At 40.0% G+C, this 21,542-nt stretch overlaps 1 protein-coding gene across 2 annotated transcripts in view; it reads right to left on the bottom strand.

The window, feature by feature from the left end:
• The window catches only part of LOC121444458 (E3 ubiquitin-protein ligase Midline-1), a 370,913-nt gene that overhangs the window by 168,433 nt on the left and 180,938 nt on the right, over nucleotides 1–21,542 (bottom strand). Inside the window, exon 1 of one of the 2 annotated variants that reach the window (XM_041646266.1) lies at nucleotides 13,886–14,055. The exons of the other annotated variant lie outside the window; for it this stretch is intronic. The gene's annotated coding sequence lies outside the window, so the exon portion shown is untranslated. Of the gene's footprint in view, nucleotides 1–13,885; nucleotides 14,056–21,542 lie in introns of those variants that run through there. 2 annotated transcript variants of the gene reach the window in all.

Here is a 21,542-nt window from a genome sequence, read left to right as displayed (position 1 = left end):
TCAACATCTCTGGCAAATGATTATAAAGATGAGCTCAGAAATGCTTATTAAGAACAATCCTAGTTTTTGCCCGGCAATCTTGTCTACTTCCCATATCCAGGCAGATGACTATATGTTTTTCTTTGGGTTCACCTTCTTATTTAGCTTCTCTAGGATCACAAATTATAGGCTCAATGTCCTTTATTTATGGCTAGAAACCAATTATGAGTGAGTACATCCCATGTTCATCTTTTTGGTTCTGGGATACCTCACTCAGGATAGTGTTTTCTATTTCCATCCATTTGCATGCAAAATTTACGATGTCATTGTTTTTTACTGCTGAGTAGTACTCTAATATAGAAGTGGGAGGACCCTGGACTTCCCTCAGGGCAGGGAATCTGGACTGTTCTTCAGTCTCGAGAGGGAGGGGGAATGGAGTGGGGGGAGGGGGAGAGGAGTGGGGAGAGGGGAAGAGGAGTGGGGGGAGGGGATGATGTGTGGGAGTAGGGGGAGGGAAATGGGAACCGGGGAGGAGGCAGAATTTTTTTTCAACAACTAAAAAAAAAATAATAAACAACAACAAAAAAGAACAATCCTATATTTCTGGTTGTGAGCTTAACCTTTAATGGCTGAGCCATTCTTCCAAGCCAACTCAAGAAATTGGTCATCAAAAGAACAAATAATCCAATTTAAAAAATGGAGTACAGACCTAAACAGAAAACTCTCAAGAGAGGAACCTAAAATGGCTGAAAGACACTTAAGAAAATGTTCAGCATCCTTAGTCATCAGAGAAATTCAAATCAAAACAACTCTGAGATTCCACCTTACACCTGTAAGAATGGCCAAGATCAAAAACACTGATGACAACTTAAGCTGGAGAGGTTGTCGGGTACAGGGAACACCCCTGCATTGCTGGAATGCAATCTGGTACAGCCCCTTTGGATGTCAGAGTGGCAATTTCTCAGAAAATTAGGAAACAACTTTCCTCAAGACCCAGTAATACCACTTTTGGGTATATATCCAAAGGATGCTCAATCGTGCCACAGACATGTGCTCAACTCTGTTCATAGCAGCATTGTTTCTCATAGCCAGAAACTGGAAACTGCCTAAATGCCCTTCAACCAAGGAATGGATAAGGAAAATGTGGTATATTTACACAGTGGAGTACTAGACAACAGAAAAAATAACGACATCTTGAATTTTGCAGGCAAATGGATGGATCTAGAAAACATCATATTGAGTGAGGTAATCTAGATACAGAAAGACAATTATAACATTTACTCACTCATAAGTGGTTTTTAAACAAAGCAAAGAAACCAGCCCACAAATCACAATCCCAGAGAACCTAGACAACAATGAGGACCCTAAGAGTGACATACATAAATCAAATCTACATGGGAAGTAGATAAAAACAAGATCTCCTGAGTAAACTGGGAGCATGGGGACCTTGGGAGAGGATTGCAGGGGAGGGAAGAGGTAGGGAGAGGTGCAGAAAAAAATTTGAGGGCTCAATAAAAATAATAAAAAAATAAAATATAAAAACAAAACCAAAAAAAGAACAATCCTAAATCTTCACTGGTAACACATACTTGTAATCTTAATACTGGCGAGGGTAAGACAAAAGAATTAGAAGTTTAAGACCATTTTCTGCTACATAATGAGTTTGAAGCTAGCCTGGGATACATAATACCCTGTCCCCTTCCCCCCACATTCCTGCAAAAAGAGTTCAAAACTACCCAACAGAGATTCTGTTCCTCAAGCATCCAGGGCTCTCTGTCATCCATGCTGGCTAGGTCAGCTTATTGGTCTACCTAAATTAGAAAGTCTATTCATACCCTTTCAATCAGAAAAGTGACTTTCATATCTTGTGATCGATTTTACAGATAAACCTGCCTGTAACACAGTGATAAAAATCAGTCTTCTCCAGATACACTATTTTAATACCAAAAGACTGGAAGCTACCCATGGGACCACAGTCAAGTCAGTTGTAATAGGATGTTGCAATGAATTGGCAGGATAGGAAAGCGCAATTCTGCACAGCTGTTTAAAGAAAAAGAGAGCACTCTCTTTGCCCTGCTATGAAGATAACTCCTGGATATATCATGCAGTGCATGGGGGTATGCAGAAGAGCATACAGAAAAGTCACTGTGTAAGATGAGGGCCATATACTCACCCCTACCTTTGACCATTATAAAATGTATTGTAGAAATGGAAGTCACCATAGGAGACGCACAGTGTGCTATATATAGCTTGTAACTTTCTGGCAGCTTAGGATTGACAATGTTTATGTACTCATTAGAGGCTCAAGACCTCGAAAAAAGATTTGTCTTTGGGATTGTAGTAAATTAGCATAAAGATCAGAAATAGAATGCAATACTCAGAGTTGACTGCTTCAAACAAAGTTTAAAACTCCCCAGGATAACACAATTAGGACTAAAGCCTCTCCCAATTGCTTACATACTGTTTCTTCAAAGGACTCCAAGCTAATCAGCAATTCACCTGGCTAACATTCAGATGGTTGTACTTGAAGGGAACACTCTCTTAAGTTTTCCAAGTCCAGGCAGAGAATTTGCAAAGGAGCAAACAACAAAGGGATTCTTAACATTCAAACCCTTAATTAGAAAACGAGAGTAAATGGTAGATCATTTATTTATTTATTTATTTTGCGGAGGAACCACAACTTCATATTTTTGTGTGTGATTTCCTGATTGCATTTGTTAATATGGAATTCAGAAACATGTGGATCAAAAACACTGTTCAGGGTCTTTTGGTAACAAATTATACTTGTAAATCTGATGTAAGTTGATCGCTAGAAGAGCTCTCACTCTTTGAAGATTAGAATTAACAAATGTATGAAAGAATTAAATGACTCCTCTAATGATAGAAAGTATTAAATGGCAGGGGAAAAAATGTGTTTGAAATCAACCAGGGAAGCAATTCATTTAAGTACATTCCGTAAAGATTTTAAATAAGAAAAAATATGTCAAGTCAGTTTCTCCTGGATGAACAAGCAAAAGAGAAGCATGAAAACGGCAAATTGAAGAGTGCTGGGCTGGGAAATGGCCTTTCTACCTTGTTTTACTTTTTGCTGCTCAACTATGGCAGTCCTTGGCACCATAATTTATTATGTCTCCACAGGACCAAAAAAAGGGAAGACACTTTGCAACCAGCAGAAAAATGATGTTCTCATGGATCCTTCAAGAGGACAGTGGCTACTGAACAAGCAGAAATGAATGCCTTTGATGATTCATTTTAGATTGTTTCCTTAATGCACAAAATCCCCCCTCTTTGTCTCCCAGAAGTCTCCTTTTCAAACGAAACTGCAAGTCAATAAGGATTAGTTAGGCTCTCAGAAGGTCAGAACTAAATATACAAAGCTAATAACATGACCCTGAAACAAACAAAAATGTGAAATTGCTCATCCGAGTGGATGACGTAACTAATACTGACATAATTTTCCAGCAGAAGAACAAAACTAGGTCAAAGCACGTGGGCCTAGCATAATAAGCACTTTTGCTTCCAGATTTTTACCATGTAGGCTTTGTCTCCAGGCATTATTGTCGTCTGTTATCAATGTTCGGAGCTGTCACAAACAATTCATGTCTCATGGCTCTATGTTAGTTAAACCAAAACAATGTAGGGTACATGTGAACTATTCAATTCTGACAACTTCCATGTAAGGAAGGGGAGAAAAGTTCACAAAGCATCTCCTTCTGATGGAAGGGTTTAGTAGTAAATATCCATTATTTTATGATCTATTATCATTTTTGATAGTTTGTTATAATCTACTCAAAAAATCAAGACCCTCACAATTAATTATTATGAGCCTGTTTTCCCTTTTTTCTCCTAGTCAGACAGAAAGAACAGTAGCATTAACTTCATTGTAAACTCACTTTAAGCACTGACAATAGAAAATAATTTCAACTGAATCACCCATCAAATAGCCTCCTTTTTAAACATTAATTTTCCCATCACACTTGCCCTGAAAGAACTCACATTTTTTTCTCCCTTCTATTTGTTCTGCTCCAGTTTCTTGCACTATTACTCCATAGAACAACTGATTAATTTATGAAAAAAGTCATCTCACATCATAAACTTTTCACCTAAACAAACGTGGTCCTCCCAATTTTTACCATTTGGCATTTTTATATTTAATCTAAAATCAGAGCATAGAAGATATACACAAAGTGACACAAACACCAAGTAAAATACCATCTGACTACTTGGGTTTTTCTGTTCGTTTGAGAAATTCTCACTCTGTCACCCAGATTGTCTGGGGACAGGCTATATAGCACGGACTTGCTTTGAACTTTTGGCAACTGTCTTGCCCAATTCTAAATGCCAAGATTACAGCTGCGATCTGCAAGCCAATATTAACTACTTGGATCTCTAAAAGGGTGTTTTCTAAATGTTGTGTAATATCATGTGTTAATTTTACATAATAATGGATTTCATTAGGACATTTTCATTTATGTAATGAATTTTAAGCATATTCCTCCATTCTCTTCTCTTATTTCCCTCCTATTTCCACTGATCCCCTTCTTCCAAAGAGGCTGGGTATTTTTGTCTTAAGATAATGCATTCTATTCTGACTGTTCACAAACCAACAACCCATTCTAAATGGCTCAAAACCTACTAGTACATGAAATGACAGCATGGGACCTGAAAGCAACCGAACTATACCTTATGAAAAAGGCATGTGGAGTGGCCACAGATAACACCAGAATGGGGGAGCAGAATTTTCCAATTCTAGATGTAAATTTGTTACTAGGTGTGGTTAAAGAGTTTCTTGAGCTAAACTGCATCACCTGTGCTGGTGCTGGTGGTAGTGGTGGTGAGATAAAATGTGTTAACTCTATCAACTACTTTCATCTTGAACTCACTGTCTCTGCATTCTAATGGTTGCTCTCACGGATACAAGCCGTTCTGGGCCATATGCTAACCTCTCAACTATAAACCCTGTGTGATGGTACACACCTATAACCCTGACATTTACTGGCTGAGGTAGTAGCTCCATAGAAGAATAGTGAGCTTCAGGCAAGGCACAGATATGTAATGAAATGTCTAAAAAACAAACAAACAAACAAAAAAAGCATATTACTTTTCTACCTACAAGAACCAAACTTTTGACTAGCAATTCATTTTTTTCTTAACTTTTTTGTAGAGTCTCCCTATGAAGCCCACATTGCGTTCAGGTTCTTGATCTTCATATCTCAGCCCCCTGGTTGCCAAAACTATAAATATGTACCACTACACCTAATCAAGTTAGCATGGCTTGTCTGAATCCCTAATGTATTTCCTATCTACTGGACCTTGTATAAATATACAAATTTCTATTATTGTTTGGTGGTGATTTCCATCTCCCTCATTTTATCTGGTGATTCATCTAATTAATATTAAGACAGAAAATATACACAGAAAATCTCAGTTGTCCACAGTTTTTTTTCTTCCTGCTCAAAAAAGATTACCTGCAAAGTACCTGTAGTAACACTCTAAAATTTGACAAGTGACAGGAAACAGTCTACCAACTGTACTCCAAAAAATGTATCAGTGCTGTTGTCTCTATAAATCATCAAATGGGTCTGAAATTTCAATTCCACAATTTTAACAAGAACTTTCAGATAACATATCACACTGAGAAGTAGTAAAAATGTGTTGTCTTGAATGTCACTCTATTGAATGCAAGCACCACCGGCACGCAATGGAATACTTTAGCCTTTAGAAATACTCCTTTTGAGTCAAGGTCGGGGCGCACACCTTTAATCTCAGCACTCGGAAGCCAGAGGCCGGTGGATCTCTGTGAGCTCAAGGTCAGCCTGGTCAGCCAAGGTCAGCATTTTAGGACAGTCAAGGAACCTGTAAAGGAACGCTGTCTCTAATAAAAAAAAAATGAGGGGCTGGAGAGATGGCTCAGTGGTTAAGAGCCCAGGCTGCTCTTCCAGAGGTCCTGAGTTCAATTCCCAGCAACCACATGGTGGCTCACAACCATCTGTAATGAGATCTGGTGCCCTCTTCTGGCATTCAGGCATACATGGAGGCAGAATGTTGTATACATAATAAATAAATAAAAATCTTTAAAAAAATGAAAAGAAAAGAACGAATGAAAGAAATAAAGGAAGAAAGAAAGAAAGAGAAAAAGAGAAAGAACGAACTGTGGAAATTCTCCCTCTGTTGCTGAATTAGCGTGGCATACCATTCACCTGGCAAATAAAGCAACTACACGTTTGGCTATTACCTAAAACATCAAGTCAGCCTCACTGTGAACAAGCTTAGCAGATACTATCTCGGCATTTAGGCTTTGATCAGTTGGAGGTCATTTCCACATCAGAGTTATTTTTTTGCCCCATCAAGCAGAGGATAAGGTAAGCTGCTTGGCATATTCTCGGCTGGGTCTTTAGCAGAACACAACTGAATGGCTAAACAGCTACACATATTTTGATGTTTTGATACCTATCAATTAGTTTTTACTACACCATTGACAGGTGAAACATCCTTTCTTTTCCAGAGCCACATTCACCTTAGAATTTTCCATTCTCTTTCCTATTAAAAAACCTCACATCTTCCCATAAAACATGATAATTCTGTGTTCCAGTGCCTGTGTTTGGATCTGAGAATTCAAAGATACTTGAGATGTGACTCTTGCCCTCAAATAACTGAGTCCCAAGATAGGCAGAGCTAGGATTAACGAAAATATTTTGGCTATCTCAAATATGAATGTGTGTAAGATAGTGCCACAGTCATTTCCTCCTGTTTATTCTAATCCAAATAGATACTTCTCAGCATACAAAGAAAGTTCTCACAAGCAACTGAAACCACACATGGCATCATCCCTTCCTACTCACTCCCCTGTGGCTCTCTGGCTCTCGGGCATAAAGGCTCTAGTGAGTCGAGAAGTTCAGGCAGGATGCTGAGAAAAAACAAGGGAAGAGCTCTGAAGTATAAGGCAGACATTCCAGCAAATTTTATCTCACAATATATGACCTGGTCCCTAAATAGTGTCTCCTGACAGGGCAGTCCTGTGTCTTTTAGCTCTGGGCTCCACTGTTGGGAATTTCTCACTATTTGAACAACCCCAATTAAAGATGCATTCTAAGGATTAAAAGGCTAAAACAGCTTTAGCTTATCTGCATGGATTCTCTCCCAACACGCCCTAAAGACCACTGTCCTAAAGAGACAAAAAATGCTTTGTTTGGACAGCGCCAGATAAGAAATGGGTAATTACGGATTCACTATGTGTCAATTAGGCTAGATGGAGAGATAGGTACCTTGGACGGACCAGAATACGTCAGAAGTGAGAGAAAGGAGAAACAAGTAGTGTGAAGTTTTTCTCTTTCAAATATTACTAAAACAGATCAACAAGTATATTAACTCTTCTGTGTTTCCATCTTTTATAATATAGATTCACGTTCATAAAACTCAGAACTTTGTCACGAATGAATCAAAGTGAATCATTTTCAACACAGTGAGTGGTGTGCTTATGGGGGGAGTCATGCGCGTGGGACGAGCACGTGGGTGTGTATGGGTGTCATCCTCAGGAATACCATTCAGCTGCATTTTAAAATAATGTTTTTCTTTATCCCAGAGAACTATACACATATATACAATGCATTCCGATCATATTCACACTCTTATTTTCCCTTCAACTTCTCTAGTCCCCACCCAAAAATCTTCCTCCTAACTTCATGTCCTTTATTTAAAAAAAAATAAGCCCAATGTATTCTTTCAGTGCTGCCCCTTTGCACCTGGATGTGGGGCCATCCACTGAAGCATGAGCAACTACCAATGGCCACACTCCAAAGAAAACTCCCCCTGACTCACTAATCATCAATACACAAATAGTTCCTCGGATAAGGGGACCTTTTGAGACGCTTTCCATACATGTGGGAATTTTTACTGTCATCTTCCTCCTCACAGACAATTTTTTATTAGCTTGGAGTTCACTAATTTAACTAGGCTGGCTTGCCAGTGAGCCATAGGGACCCTCCTATTTCTTCCTGCTCAGTGTTGGGAGAGTAGAGTGCACAGCTACTCAGAGCATTTTTATGTGGGGTCTTGCAGTCAAGTCCACTTGCTCATGCTTGCAAATGTCTTACTGACATCTCCACAGACTTTTCAAAAGAGTGTTTTGAAATGCCAATTTCTCACTTGAAAATGTTGCAGCTTCAAACAAAAACACTCTCAGGAAACACTTGGACAGGAGAAAGAAGTTTGGATGAGTGTGGATAGTACTTATATAAATGCATCTCAAAGGTATAAAAGAAAAGATTATTAAATGCTTTTGCCATAACGAATTGACATTTTAAAGAGGCAGATACCTTTAACTTGATTATACAATATATAGATGTATTGAAACATCACAAGGATCTTATTAATATGTACAATTTTTATATTTAAAGATCAAAAAATACAACACACATGAAATGTCAGTGAAACACAGTATGTTGCATGCTCACTAAAAAAAATCAATAAAAAGTAAAGATACACTGATAAGCTAAAAATTAATTTTGAATAAAAATATATCTTAATACATAATACAAAAATGGAACATAAAACATTTATAGAGTTGAGACCTATTTTTCTCTGATAAATTATCTTTAACTAAGAAATCATAAATTTGTACAAGTGAACATGGAGGTGAAAATTAATTAAATGTGACAAATACAGATCATTTCATGGTTCCCATAAGTTCAGTAAAGTTTAGGCTACCATCAGTTTTGAAATGGATTTTGACCCTTACATATATATGTAGTTAAGAACAAGTAAGCAGCCATTTTCTCATGTAACAATCTATATTACACTGTTGGTATAAAAGCTGTACACCAGACTAGTAGTTCTTTGAGGACAAGGACCATATCAAATCATGTTTAGAACTGAAAAGCCATCTGAAAATCAAGAGTCACTCACTGTGTGGCTTTTCTGAATGAACTTTATTCACTCAGTGAATCAGAACTCAGATTAATTCCGTGAGTGCTCAGTATGTGCTGTATCATAAAAGTGAAGAGACTTGATATTTTATTTATCATCCACAGTTGGCTGAGTATGGAACCTTTAACAGTCACTTAGAAGTTACAATTATGACCACTTTCAGCTTTTGTCTTGTTAACTCAGGACCTGTCTTTTAAAGCATGAAGAAGAAATGTTTTCAAAACTTTTAGTTTTGATTCTTTTGGCTTCAGTAAAGTTCCCTTTAGGTATTTGTGTGTCTGGGTGCCACAATTTTGAGCTCCCTAACATCACCTTCTGGAGGACATAAAGGATCTTAAAGTTGTATCAAAGAATATCTTCTTCTAAGGAAGAAACAAATTTTTTAAATTTAGATAAACATCTAATGTTGAGCCCTCTAGATTAAAAAAAATGTCTACAGCATGCTAGTTATCAAGACTTCGTATACAATCTAAAATAAATCCTGTAAGATGAGTTTGGTGTCAGATGGAGCTGAGAATGAGTCAAAAATCTTCCTCATAGATTTCCCCATATCTACACTGAGATTAGGTTCCAATTTGATCTGGCTGTATTACCATTGTTTTAATTGCAGTGTATTTGATGTTCTCTTCCTTGAATGAACTGGTTTTCACAGCAGATTTGGTCACAAGGTTAAAGAATTGCGAACTAATTACTCTGTTGGCAGAGTAATCTTTCTGTTTCTGCTTGAGGAGGTCTGCAGTGGTGTCCAAGGCCAGGGCGTTAATCATGGAAACTTCAAGTCTGACCCCTGCAGGTAGATACGTGAAATACATACCTCCAGCCAGATTCTGGTCTTTCTTTTTGAGTTCTGAAAATGATAATACTCATACAAAGTACAACAGGGACACTGACGATATTGACATATGTTGGACATCTCTTTCATTTTACAAGTTGCTCTTGGAACAAAGCAATCAGTTGATTAAGAAGAATTTAAATTGCATTTACAAAATATTCTGATGTGGTCAGTCATTATTTTTTTTTTCTTATCAAGAGAACGCCAACTGATTCGGATGAACTAGGATACTCAAATCATGTGGATTAAAAATGTCCTGATTTAGTCCCATCTTTCCTTAATCAAATAAATTACTCTCTGATGAGATATCCACCCCCAACCCCCTCAGCAATGCAAGGCCCAGGTTTCCATAGCTACCTTGGATGTCTAGTCACCACACAAGGGATCAAAGCCAGGAGACATCCACATGCACAGTTATCCTTAAAACTTGCAGGAATGTCTGTGGATAACATGCAACTACCAATTAACAGATTTGTTTGAAGCCTATGCGGTCCACAGCCAGACAAACACAGAACATGAGTCAGAGTGAACATGAAGGAAAAACAAAACTCAACCAACTCAAAAAATTACTTTGACATGACCAACAAATATTTTTAAGTTGACAGCAAGTACTACAATGATAATGTTTCCCGAAAGAGACGTAGTAGAAAAAAATTAAAATTTTAACATCTGTTGAAGATGTCAAACTCTCTAAAGCATATGCAAAAACTTAAAACATCTGTTAAAACGGAACATTCCTCAGACACATATTTAAAATTCCACTTATAGCATCTTCCTATTAGATGTCATAAAAACTGGCTGACCTCCATGTTGCGACAAACGAGAACAGAAATGTCTTCTATACTTTTCAAGGCTTCACTTTCAAAGGGAGGAAACAATACTGCATACTTGGGACAGTGTGCTGGTAACAGAACAAGAAGAGAAAGGAAATTGAAGGAGAGGTTCTGTTTTCATCCCTAGAATGCCTTTTAGGGGCCTCAGCCTCCACAGGTAGTTTTTCTGGGTGGGTGAATTCCAGACTTGCCTCTAACTTGCTGTCCCTCTTTCTACTTAACCTTTCTTTGCCTTCATTTCACCATTTGTTCAATGGGGATCAAGTTGCCCTGCATTCTCTCCTGGGGATGTATTTGAGAATAAACAGATCCTGTTTGGAAAGGACTTTCTAATCCGCTGAGGAAGATTACCACCAAGACTCCCATTGTTGAGCCAGATGTCCTTGGGCATTTTAATTCCAATGTAAAGAATGCAAAATCGGCCGCTCAAACTGAGTCACAGCTTCCTTGGATCAGCGGCATCCTAACTTCACAAAAATTTAGCAGCTGGGAGATCTAGAGACTAAAAAGTAAACTCATATCAATTTCTTACAGTATTTTTCTAAAGTTATTAGGATGCTAGAAACACAAAATATGTCTCGTAGGGAATTTTGTCTGGAGAGTCTATATTTTTTTCCAACTTGAGAATGAAATATTTGTTCTTAGTCTGTGGTGGGACAATGAATGCGACTTGCTATTTGGAGAGGATATTTGCAGTTGTGGGAATGCCATAAGAAAACCTGTTGTTTTTGGCTGGGCTTCTATAACAGGTGGCCGTGTCTTTCCTTTTGCCTGGGAACGAACCTAGCAAATTCCTTCTCAAAGAGGATTTTGAAAAGTTTTCCATTTATGATCAAAGTGCAAAGAGAGGTTGGCATAAAGTTTAAAATTACTTCCTGACAAACACAAGTCAGGTTTATGGGGTTTTTTTTTTTTTTTTTGGACTCCTTTAATATGGCCTTACCCTAAAAGAATTCTATCCTACACGGTTCTGCTGACAACCTGGCAAAAGCCCAAACCCTCCTTACAGCCTTACAGTCAAACAGGCAGCCTTCGAATTCTGTTGGCAATTTCTGGCTATCCAGAATTTCTGACTAGTTAGTGCTAGGGATCTCTTCTGGGCTGCCACACTACTGTTCGGCATTTGTGCAGCCCTAGGGACAGATCACTTACCAGCAAAAAGGTTGCGTTTCATTGCTGAGCTGATGACACATGGATTGGTTTGATAGTTAACCCTGCAAATACAGCTAGGGGCTGCTGGGCTAAGATGACAAATTGGTTGGTAGATGTGAGTCCTCTGCCTGAAAGAAGCAGTAAGGCTCCACCCAAGAAAAACAAGAACAAAGCTGGGATTCACCCGTGCAGTAACGCTACCATTCCATGCCTGGTTTCTTGTAGGAACAATAATCCTCTACCCCTCTGGCTTCTGTTCCTCCGGTCACACCCTCTTTTCAAGTACCCAACAGGCAAAAGAAAAGTACTATATGCATATCCAGAGATGTGGGATGAAAAGCTGCCCATTCATTAAATAACTAAGGAGTTACTATATACCTACTTGTACATTTCAAACTTCAATACTGGGCTGTTTTCCAACTTCACACAAATGCCAGTTACACATGGGAAAAAAAATCACCCCGAGCTCTGGACAGCCTGCCTTAGGCATCAGACAGAGGGAGTGTCACCATTCCAGAGGAACTGTGTGGGCACAAAGATTCTAAAAATTGAGTTCACACACCACCGAGGACAAGACAGGTGCCTCTACACAGCATCAAATAACTTCTTTGTTTCGGCTTAGGACCTTTGTCAAAAATATTATTGTGTGCCTAGTCTCCCTCTTACTCCTTTGCAGTAAACTCTCTTGGTCCCTTTGTACATCCTATATGGGTACTAGAAATTTAAAGAATGAGGTTGGTCTATGAGACTGCAAAATTTAGAAGTTAGCCTCTGCACAGGTCGTCTGTTAGGCAGTGGCAATTTGCTGAAAGCACACAGTCTTTCATGTGCTTTTCTGCACCGGCTAGAATTTGCCAGCTCTGCTTCCATAAGAGCAAGTTAGGGAACAAGAAAGTTGAACAGGTCTTTGCTCCAGACCACTCTGGTGGAGGACTCTGCTTTACCTCAGGAAACTAGAGCAGAAAGACAGAAAGTTGTAAGGCCCCTGGGCCAGCCACTTATGGGAAGGCTCACTTTCCCCTAAAATGAGCACTCTGGGGTGGAGCATATCCAACCCAACTGGAAGAAAAAAGGAAGAGTTTTTCCGGTGGCAAAACAGATGCTCACTTTTCCACACGGAGTTACTCAGCTCTGGCAAAAGTAGCATTCCTCCCTTGTATCTTCTGCCTTTCCCAGTCAATGAAAGACTTTTCTAGTCTTATCTTTTCCTATGAGCAAAGATAGATCTCTGTATTGAAATATTTACGTAAGATTTTTTACTACAACCGTGATAGAGTTGTAAACTACACCCTCTTCTAGGCTTTCTAATCCAATCTTTCCTTTTCTTTCTCAATGGCAAAGCTATAAAGCTCATAAACTTCTACCTAGGTTGATAAGGAATTTTATCCCCATGCCCTAGAGCGACGGAAGAAGCTGCTGACTTAAAATTCTTTACAGAGAAATGCTTAAGCAACCCCCAAACTCTCCGTTCATTACTTCCAAGACTGTGATCTCTCGCCCAGGACAAAACAACTCCCAAACTGTTAGAACGTCTTTTGAAAAGTCTGTACACACCGCCCGGCACCTCTCCGCCCCCACCCCACCCCCCGCTGGAAGTGCTGCTAGTTCCTTCCGGACTGTTTTAGCCTTCTCAGCTTCACACACACACACACACACACACACACACACACACACACACACACACGCCACGCTAATGTGCTCAGAATGTGAAAGCAAAATAAGATAAGGGTTTCCGTGTAATTCTTTGTCAGGCTAGGCAGTTGTCTTTATTCTAACCTAAAGCATAATAGGGGAGAGGAGAAAAGCTTGAGATGAATCCAGCACAATACATTCCAGGGGCCAGCAAACTGGAATTGATTTGCATATTCTCCAAACCGCTTTGAACCTTGTACAAAGACCGCCTGACATCAGCAACCACTCTTAGAGGCAAAACCTGGCATGGGTAGTAAGGACGAGGGAGTGGGGAGACGGCAGGTGATGTGCTTGCAAAGGTAGCCTTAAGAAGAAAACGTAGCTCCTCTTTTACACCTAATGGATCTGCTGGAAATCATGCATTTGATCACTCCACATGCAATCGGGAGTAACAGGTCGCAGGGGTCCCAAGCTAAATACCTCCCCCCGTGGCTGGCGCCAGCGCAGCTCCAACCGCAACCTTCAAGCTTACCTGCCTCATGTTTGGAATTCCATGACCCATCCGGCAGGGAGCGAGCTGCGTGGAAGCGCACTCGCAGGCTTCCAAGCGCAGACACCAAAGACGGCAGAAAAGCCCACAAGACAAAAGCAACTCGGTGGAACCCACAGGCAGCAAAGAGCACGTTTTTCGTCCCCCTCCCTTTTTATTCTTTGATCTGCTTCTACACGCACTCTACCAAGACAATGTCAAGTTTCTCAACCTTTCCTTTTCCAGCCTATGAAAAGTCGGGCGCAGGCTAGTAAGGACCGCCTGGCTCTTATTTCAAATCAGTTCACAGGGACGTCGTAGGCGGCGGGCTCCGGTCGTGGAGTGTCTCGCCAATCAGGAGTAGGGGGTGGACCTGGGAGCAGAAGAAGCTGCCTCTACCAGGATTAGGGCAGCTTTCAGGAGTCAAATGACTGGAAGCAGCTGGATGGAGTGTCAGAGCTCCCAAAGTAAAGGATGAGTTCTATTCTTGTTCAACAAAACTGCATCTGCTCAAAGCTTAAATAGCTCCGGGCCCTAAATCCTCGCACTTTAAGAGTCCCTTAAAAGTAGTAAAGCATTTGAAAGGTGCAGAATTATTTCAGAGAGAAAACCTCAACCCTCAGGCCCCAGGGACATTTTTTAAAATGTATCTTGCTCCAGATACCCAATTTTGCAAAAGCAGTAACGGGTAAGCCACACTGTTGTGAGGATCACTTTCACTGAAATAAGCAATCAAGAAACAAGGTGTTACCCACCTCATCTCCATGGAAACGCTAAACCCAACCCATGAAAAGCAAATCTTAATGTGACTGTGCACACAAACATTTTGAAGGACAGCAAGTGAGGAAGCATCTTCACCGCTGGTGGCTGAAAACACACTATCAGATAAAGATATGCCCTTCAGAACAATAAACACAGACATTTAGTTACGAAAAGTACTCTTAAAATGAGTGTGTCTACCACTCAACAGTAGTTGACTTTAACAATGCCGACCTGTTAAGTTCACAAACACAGACAAAAAAGGCAGAACTAGCTGGCTTCTTGGAAAGGTCAAGCCCAAGTTAATGAAAAATCTCTGAAGTTTTCTTTCTGAACTCCCTATAAAGAATGTAGCTTTCTGCAAGCCCCTGTGAATATGATTTCTATGCAAACCTGGCTCTTGGATTTAAAAACAAATGTAAACTGAGAAAGACTAGTCTTGTAGAACCGATCATATATATTTTCCAAACAAGTGATTACAGTATGAGAGTAATCCAATGAATATTTTCAGTTTTGCAGTATTAAAGAAGAAAAACTGAGCAAATGATGATTCAGTGGCTTCAGGACTGTTGGGTGTGGCTCAATATGTGTGAGCTTGGCTGGGTTCTCTGAGATTTTGGCAGCAGAGCATGACACCTGGGAGTCCATAGCTCTGTCTCAGCTCCCCACTGAGAAATTTTAAGAGTCCCCCTAATCACACCAGCTGCCCTTCATCCACTTATTCCTTTTTCATAGCCATTCACTATGGCCTAGGCCCAAACTTGTTTACTCTATTGAAATGGTGATACCACAACACCCAGTTACCAAAAACAAATTTAAAAACCTCATAATGTTTTAAATAAGTTTATAATTTTGTATTATAACACATTCATAGTTATCCTTGGCCACATGCAAACTTAGGGTCATGGTTTGGGTTGACACACCTGATAGATCAAGTTTCTAAACTTTGAAAGCATCAGCATTTGCAGACAAATAATTTCCCCACCATGGTCAGTGCATTGTCAAATATTTAGTAACATCCTGGCCTCTGCCTACTAGAAGCCAATATCTGACCAGTGATATCTGAAGACATTACCAAATATCCCCTAGGGTGCAAAACCAGTTTTGGTAAAAATCAGTTCTCAATTTAAGCATAGGACACTCTCTGGGAGATTGTTAAAAGGGGAGAGGGGGATAGGGAAGGGAGAACGGAAAGACTTGGGAGAGCTTGGGGGAATGGGAGGGTGGAGATGGAGGAAGGGCAGATATAGGAGCAGGAAAGAAGATATCTACATTAAGGGAGACATTTTAGGGTTGGCAAGAGACTTGGCTCTAAAGGGGATCCCAGGTATCCACGGTGATATCCCCAGCTAGGTCCTTGGGCAGCAGAAGAGAGGGCGCCTGAACTGTCCTTGCCCCACTATCACACTGATGATTAGCTCAAATATCACCAAAGAATCTTCATCCGACAGAGACCCTCATCAGAGCAAGAGACTGAGCTCCCAAGGTCCAGTTGAAGGGCAGAAGGAGCGAGAAGACTAGCAAGGAAGTCAGGACTGCAAGGGGTTGGTTCACCCACTGAGACAGCGTGCCTGTTCTAATGGGAGCTCACCAAATCCAGCTCTACCTGGACTGAACGAGCACGTGATCAAACCAGACTCTCTGATTGTGGCTGACAATGGGGGCTGACTGAGAAGCCATTGATAAAGGCACTGGGACTTGTTTTTACTGCACGTACACAGGCTTTTTGGTACCCTAGTCTATTTGGAGGTAGAGGAGAGGGCCTTGGACTTCCCACAGGGCAGGGTTCCTTGCACTCTCTCAAGCAGGGAGGGCGAGGGAGGAGGGTGAGTGGGGGAGCGGGAGGGGAATGGGAAGAGGGGAGGAAGTGTAAATTTATGAATGGAAAAAAAATGTGAATCTTCAGACCCCTGGTCCAAGAGAATCTGATTGGGTAGGTGTGCCAAGGATGTTGGGGATTTGTAGCATGATTAATAAAAACCAAGAGACAGATATTGGAGTTCAACATAAAGGTCAGAAAAGCAAAAGCCAGCCACTGGGTCTTACCTCCACCTCAGTCTGAAATGACAATCCTGCCTTCAAGAATCCTCAGAATGAGACTGTGTCTGAGAGCTATCTCCTCCAGTCTTATATCCTCTCAAGGGCTGGTATTAAAGGCATACACCACTACTATCTGGTTTCTATGGCAATCTAGTGTGGCTACTGGGGTAAAAGGTGTGTGTCACCACTGTCTAGTCTGTAAGGCTGACCAGTGGGGCTGTTTTACTCTCTAATCTTGAGGCAAGCTTTATTTATTAAAACACAAATGAAATATCACTACAGGGATTCACATGTTTCCCACTCCCAATGGGCTCTGAATTCACTTTAAGGAAGCCTGCATCTACCACAGTCCAAGGTATACCAGAGTCCAGGATGTGAGAAGACACCCAGGGCTGTTGCTGTTACTACACACCACTGGAGTTAGACTCCTGCCATAGCACACAACTACCAATCCCAGAGGAGCTTTATCAGCTGATGTGGTGACATCACTTTGAAAGTAAGTACAAACTTGAATTTCCCCTCTCAAGGGCTGTGTCCTTTCAAAAGTTCTTTCAGTTTTCTCCTCTTTTGATCTACTATCCCACCACACTATGACCACAAATGTCAATATTCTTTTCTTGTATTTCCTAAAGCCCCAACAAAAACCGTCCTCCTGCCTCCTTCTATGTTCCTACATCAGTTTAGACACATCCAGTGGTGTGCAGGTAGATGTTTAAAAATCAGCTCTCAAAGGTAAATAATAAGTAAATAAATAAAAGTCAAGGTTTATAGTACTCTACTGAAATCCCTATGAAATAAAGACCCCATACTCCTTTCCCACAGTAAGGAAGGAAATGAACTTGGGAGTTGAAGAGAACTGCTCCCAGTCAGAAGGTAGCACATACTAGTTGAGCAAAACATGGGCCATCTCTGCCCTTTCATTTTCTTGCTATGCTGTAATCATATAATCTCTTACTATAATAGAAATAGTTTAAAGACAGGAATGAACTCTAATTCATCTTTATAACCTCTGCTACTGCCATCACAGCTTCCATGAATAGATATTCGCTGCATGAAAGTAAGACTTTAAGCCGGGCGGTGGTGGCGCACGCCTTTAATCCCAGCACTCGGGAGGCAGAGGCAGGCAGATCTCTGTGAGTTCGAGACCAGCCTGGTCTACAAGAGCTAGTTCCAGGACAGCAGGCTCCAAAGCCACAGAGAAACCCTGTCTCGAAAAATCAAAAAAAAAAAAGTAAGACTTTATATATATATATATATATAAAATTTTCCTAAAACCATGGAGATCTCTCACTGCCACATTAGGGAATAGAAAAGAATCTCTTGAGAAACAAACAAAAATATCATAATTTATCATCCATTCTACATTTCTGACTACAGGCACAGCCCACTCTTATCTTTTACATTTCTTATAGATTCATTTTTGTGTTATGTGTATGAATGTTTTGCCTGTTTCTATGTAAGTGTAAATGGTGGCCCACAGAGGCCAGAAGATGCCATCAGACCCTAGGAGCCGGATGATTGCAAGCCCCCATGTAGGCGCTATAAACCAAACCTAAGTTGCAAGTGCTTTTAGCTGCTAAGCCACATTCCCAGCCCTGACACATTCAATCTTAATACTCCCACATATGAGTAACAGTTAAGACTGAAAAAGGAGAAATGAGTTTCATATTTAGCTCCAACTGTATTGTTGTATTCCTGAGACAATGTGTTTCTTTTCTTTACATCTATATACCTGTATATCATCTCAGTTATAGAGCAAGGATCTCTTGGAAGAATATATATGATAATATCTGGTAGGTCTATATAAGGGTGATTCCTCAGGTAAGAACATCAGTTATTGTTTGGGTTTATTCCATAATTGTCTCATCATGTGTAGGAAAAAATGTTAACAGTTCTGTCATTAACAAACACCCCTTATGAGTACCAAGTAAGAGCTAAGTACTGTGACCAGCATTCCAGCAACTCAATTTGGTGACTGCTCTAGTTTGAACATCTGTGTCATCCTCAAATCCATATGTTGAAATTCTAACATCCAAAATGGTACAATAGTAAGGTTTTGAGGAGGTAATCAGGTCAGGACAGTTCTATCCTCAAGGCTGGAATTTGTATGCTTATAGGAAGCCTGAGAAAATCTGTCCAGATTTTCTGCCAAGTAAAGACAAAGCAACAGGGACCCTGTATGAGACAGAGTGTCAACTTTCACTAGACATTGAGCCTCTTAGCACCTAAGTCTCATAGTTCCCAGCCTTTGCCACTGTGTACCACAAACTTGCGCTGTTTATAAATGACCAATCAGGTATTTGGATAGTAGCCTGAACAGTGTCATAAAGTACAGTGTCTTCACAAATAGTTCTAAAAATCTCTAGAGGAAAGTGAACAGTAGAAATAAAGCCATCCTCTTCATCCAGAAATAAATATAACCTTCAGATTTTTTAAATGAAATCAAAAGCCCTATGGAGTTGTCCACTGAGTAAGAATTTCATTTGCCTATTGGAAGAAAGGAAGTGACTAGGAAAGTGGAGGTACTTAAGAAAATGGTGTTCTAGTCCCAAGTTTGTAGTTAACAGTGCTTGCAAGTATGAGTTGAAGAGACATTTTAAATCTTCAAAGATCTTCCTCAAGAGGGCAGGCCTGGTGATAATCCATGCTCTTTTTGTGGGTTTGGTTATATCTATACCTCTGAAGCATATCTCATATAGACTCCAGAATGGACAGACCATACGAGAACACAGGTAGTCACCACTACACATCATTGGAAGATAACTACCTGTGTTACTCACTCTCTGTGACCTATTAGGTGTAAGTCAATCGAATGAATGTTTACATAAGTAAAAAATGGTTGAAAATCAGCCACTTTCTATTGGACAGCTATGTTTAGAAAAAAGGGAAGTATTCTGAATCCAGAAAGGAAATAAATCCAAGTGTGGAGAGACAATTTAAAGCACTGTGCCTTAAGGAGAGATTTTTAGGCAAGACAGAACTAACTACTCACTTGTAGGATTGAAATAAAATAAGTTGATGTTCATCATTTGAAAAACATCTTATTTTCATTCAGATGTTTTAACATTTGTTTAGTGTGTGTGTGCCTCCTGAATCTTGAGAATAAAGATGCATGCCACAATTCCAGGCTTTAAGTTTAATTATGGGTTACTACTTAATAAGTCTATTTAAGAGGTTGGAAGATCTTGACAGCTTCTGTGCTAATTGATCAAATGTGGCTGATTTTTTATTCTCTTCATTTTAGAAATTTGGTAAACCATTTGTACTTAGATTTAGAAAGGGATTGTATTTGGTTTGGTCTGTGTCTTAAGATGGAGAGTTGCTGGATTGTGTAGCTTGCCCTCAGACATCTGGGCTAAAGGATCCTACTGTCCCAGGCTTCTGAGCTCTGTTGCTATAGGTGCTACTCCATTGAAACCTCCTACCATACTTTCTACATATTCTCACAGCATTTCTGTCCACTACCAATTTAATCTCCTTCTCAACTTAGGAGTATTTCTGCCATTTCTTAGCCATCAACATTTTTACTCTGATTTCATAACATAATTTTAAGTAGAAAATTATTTAAAAGTTGGTTAAAAAAAGTTGCCTTGAACTCACAGAGATCCATCTGCCTCTGCCTCCCGAGTGCTGGGATTAAAGTGTGTGTGCCACCACCATCTGTCTGGAAATCATTTTAATGTGAATAATCCAAGTAACTTGAATATAGTTAAAATAACTCTATTCATATTCGAGCCATTATCTAAGGTGAACCAAAATTGCTTCTGATATTTCTTCTAAACTATATTTATGGAAGGAGGATAATTTTGTTAAGTTCACCTTTAGAAACCAACCAGTTGTCACATAAATGAACTCACCTTTAATTTGCTGGAATTAATAAGCCCAGTTGAGGGGGTTCAAAATCACCTGATTTAGTACATCATAATGGGCTTGGTGAAATTGAAATGTGGAGAACAACAGAGAGAAATATTACTTAGTAAAATTAAAAACCTCAGAATATATTTATTCTTAATTCAAATGAAAGCAATGAGTGAGAGGGAGATATCTATTATGGACCAGTTATGCACTAGCCCCCACCCTCCCACGACCACCACCAAAGCTGCAACTGCTCCTTGGGAAATTGGTCTCTAGAGCCTGTGGTCTTTCTAGCACTGGTACTGCCACCCTAGTGAAGATGTGTTCCTTTTCACAATCAGGAACTAAATTGCAGAGCACCCATAACTGGTCCCCAGCCCCTCATCTCCTGTTTCTTGTGTTAGGGTGATATGACTTGGCACTTAGATTCTGACATGGTTGTGGAATCCCCAACCTCAATCTGCCTGCAAAAGTCTTTCACACTGCATCAAGATAAGCCAGGAGTTTGCCATTTTACTTTGAAAACAAATAGAAGCATTTTCGTAATTTTTATTTATTTTAAATGGCTCATCACATTTAGGCTGTGCTCATGCAGTCCTTTTTAGGTGAGAAAGAAATAATTCAAGTGCCTATTGAAAGGGAAGTATTTCTGGGAAAGATGTCCTTCTTGTGTTAGTCAAGACAGGATGTGAATTTTAGGGGCTATTTTTTGAGAACTGTGAATAAGGATTTCTTTCACTATTCAGAATTTCTAAATGGCTTTCCCAATAGAATACAGCTTTGTGATTCATTTTCACAGTTAAGAACACAGCTTTTGCCGGGCAGTGGTGGCGCATGCCTTTAATCCCAGCACTTGGGAGGCAGAGACAGGCGGATCTCTGTGAGTTCGAGGCCACCCTGGTCTACAAGAGCTAGTTCCAGGACAGGCTCCAAAGCCACAGAGAAACCCTGTCTCAAAAAACCAAAAAAAAAAAAAAAAAGAACACAGCTTTGGAGCTTTGTCCTT

This window comes from Microtus oregoni, unplaced genomic scaffold, assembly GCF_018167655.1.
Source record: "Microtus oregoni isolate MIOR12 unplaced genomic scaffold, Mior012 000127F_ref0000509, whole genome shotgun sequence".
Lineage (NCBI taxonomy): Eukaryota > Metazoa > Chordata > Mammalia > Rodentia > Cricetidae > Microtus > Microtus oregoni.
The sequence above is the reverse complement of the archived record's forward strand: the minus strand, read 5'-3'. Positions and strand labels throughout refer to the sequence as shown.